At 41.7% G+C, this 3,237-nt stretch overlaps 1 pseudogene; it reads right to left on the bottom strand.

Moving 5' to 3' along the window:
* Window positions 1–1,682: 1,682 nt before the first annotated feature.
* LOC145292518 (U2 spliceosomal RNA) lies at window positions 1,683–1,820 on the bottom strand (annotated as a pseudogene).
* Window positions 1,821–3,237: the final 1,417 nt, after the last annotated feature.

Genomic DNA, 3,237 nt, shown 5'->3' with positions numbered 1-3,237 from the left:
ACGGAGAGATCCGCAGCTAGTTTGTCTTGAATTACTGCTAGTGCCTCACTAGTCGGGACTTTAGTGAACAGGCTAATCACATCTAGGCTTACCATTTGGTTTGTACTGATGGGTGCTCCCTTGATCAGTTCCGTGAAGTGGGCAGAATTCTTTACATGTGTTGCTGACTTGCCTGCTAATGGGTTTATTATATCCACAAGGTACCTGCTCAGTGGGTGGCATGCTGAGCCTCGGCAGCTCACTATGGGTCTGAGTGGAATACCGTCTTTGTGTATCTTGGGGAGACCGTACATATGTGGTAGCTTACTGTAATGCTTGACCAGCTGTCTATATCTCATTGGAGCGATGTGTTCCTTGTTTTTGGCAAGGATTTGTAACAGCTTTCTTTTGGTTTTCAAAGTTGGGTCCTTCTTTATTTTACCATAGCTACCATCTGCGATTAGGCCTGCCATTATTTCAGAGTACTCCGATATGTCCATCACCACAGTAGCATTGCCTTTGTCTGCTGGCAGAATTATTATACTGCTATCACTCTGTAGGGTTCTTATAGGCTTGGATTTCTCGAGTACTTGTCTCACTTTCCATCTTATTTAATCACCTTGGGTTGATGGGATTCTCAAGGCTATATCTTCCATGTGTGTTATGATATCTAAGAATGGAACGCGTTTGGTTGTTGGTGCGAAGTTGAGACCTTTATTTTGTACTGCTTCCTCTGAGTGACTCAGTTGTCGGCTGAGGTTGATGACCTCTTTCACAGGTGAGCGGTGTTTTGATGTTACATTCCTCTGGTCTTTGAGCTTTGTAAGCTTCTTGATTTTGGCGTTCTTTGACCGTCTCATATTCTTGTCTGTACGATTTATGACAAGATGTTAAAGGTGTCGGAGATTTCGTTGCTTAGTTTTTGTTTATTCCAGCGGGTATGTTGGATCCTTTCTCGATCGAGGGCATGCCCTGCCCTTTCCGTGACTCTACGCGCCTTCCTGGAATCCACTGTTGTTTGTAATGTCAACCCTGCTGGTATGAGTTTTAAGTCTCTACATCTGTACAAGAATGTTAGATGGCTAGCGAGTCTTGCCAGTTTCATATGACGCTTTTCTAGGTGTCGCCATTCAATCCTAATGTCGGGTCCGTACCGATTGGATAGTAATTGTCTGTATTTTTGAGATGAGGTGTTTCCATTGATTGAGCTTGTCGGACTGACTTCCTCATCTTGGTTGTTATAGTCACAACGTTTCATCACGTGTTTTGTATCGAACTTGGAAACCGTTTGTTAGGAGTCTTGAACCCAACCCTTTATTATTATTACGGGGGTACCGTGTTCGGACTCCAGCTAGGCTCTGGAACATGGTTGCTGATTCTCTGTTTTTAATGTTACTTTTTTACTGCCTTCGTTCAGGATTGAACTCAGGTAACTGTAAACTTTGATACAACGTCTAGGACCACTCAGCCATATGTCACTAGGACAATTCTTAGCTGTTTTTTGTTAATGTTAAACCTATGTTGTTATTCAAGGTTTTCTCTCTATATCAGAGGTGTCCAAATTGCATTCAGCTCTAAGCTAGGTTTGCTCTTGGAGGGTAAAACGGACGAAACGTTGTGACTATAACAACCAAGATGATGAAGTCAGTCCGACAATCTCAATCAATGGAAACACCTGATCTCAAAAATACAGACAATTACTAAGTGGGTGATTATTTTACATTACATTAATACAAAAAAGGGATTCCCCACTTTATATCACAAAGTTACAAGCATAAGTACAGCATGTAGTAAGAACAGATACTACACTTGGATCTTGGCCAAAAGGCCAAGAAAAGCGTATTTATTTGCTCCCCCACCAAGCAAATAAGGGACAAGGCCGATTTTTAATGTGAGGAGTAAAGGGGAAATGGGGACCAACTCCCTGGGGAGTAGGGGAGCTGGATAGTGACAATTGGTTTGAAGGATTGACCTACATTGACCAAGGTCTTATATGTGAGGCTGCCCCGACATATGGTCTTTGCTTGCAGTATCTGCCGGAACAGATACTACACTATGAGATATTAAATCCTTTATTCATTTTAAAAATACATTGAAAATCAACAATGAACAAAAACTTAAGCACATGGCCAACTCAAAAGGGGGGATTTTGGGGGTCGTTGGTCATCCTTATCACTCCAGAACTAAACAAGATCAAAAGTTTCTCCCAGCTAGTATCTTCTTTCAATGTTTCATGTTTTAAAAATTGGGAGTTAAGTAGGACGTCCCCCAGTATGGAAGAGTGAATGCGGTATTATAATAGCACATTCACGCTTCAATACTGGGGGACGTCCTACTTAACTCCCAATTTTTTAAACATTTTTTATTGACGTGTAAAAACAAAAACAAAAAAAGAAAGATGGCAATAAAAATGGTACAATAATTCATTTGTGTCGAGGCGTGGGAGAAAAAAACTTGGCCAAAAGACAAGAAAAAGCTTAAAAAGCTAAGAACAGCATCTATTAACAATTGACCTTTGATCTGAACCAAAAAGGCCAAGCACAAAAGTGTTACGGACAGGCCGACAGACCGACCGACCGACGACGGACCGACGGAGTGACTTATAGAGTCGCTTCACGCGACTAAAAACATCGATCTATACGAAATGCTTTCTTACTGACCAAAGATGCCTGAGTAGCATAGACGGCATTCCCCGGTATGGATGCAGCAGTGTTTAGCAACAATCTAACCTCTTAAATTGGCGATAAGTTAAAACTTGGCATAATGGACCTCCTAGGATTGCTCAGAGTCATACACAAGAACGACACCTTATAAAAAGCATGGCTCAAACACTGTCGATCCGATTTAAGTATGAAGTGACTAAACTGGAGACCAGTTGGATGTTGATTACAAAGAGAAATATTGAACCAGCTAATATATTTAATAATACGATTGTGAAATTTCTCACTAGCACTAACAGATTACTATTTAATGTGTGTGTGTGTGTGTGTGTGTGTGTGTGTACACAGAGGAGCTGCGAGAGAAAGAAAGAGAGAGAGAATGAAAGAGAGAGAAGGGGGTCATCATCAATTTTCGACCGCAGTCGAGATGATATAGTTCACAGGCTCACGTTTAATATCCCGGTCTCCCACAACCACTTGGTCCTGGATATGACTTTAAACTATATCCGATGGCAAGGCCCCAGTTTGCGGGATTTGAGGAGTGTGAAACCACCCTGTAATTACCATTGCTTCCAGGTCCACTCTGACCCAGAGTGGT

The sequence above is a fragment of the Euprymna scolopes genome, chromosome 13 (assembly GCF_053919585.1).
Source record: "Euprymna scolopes isolate OS-2025 chromosome 13, ASM5391958v1, whole genome shotgun sequence".
NCBI classification, from domain to species: domain Eukaryota; kingdom Metazoa; phylum Mollusca; class Cephalopoda; order Sepiida; family Sepiolidae; genus Euprymna; species Euprymna scolopes.
The sequence above is the reverse complement of the archived record's forward strand: the minus strand, read 5'-3'. Positions and strand labels throughout refer to the sequence as shown.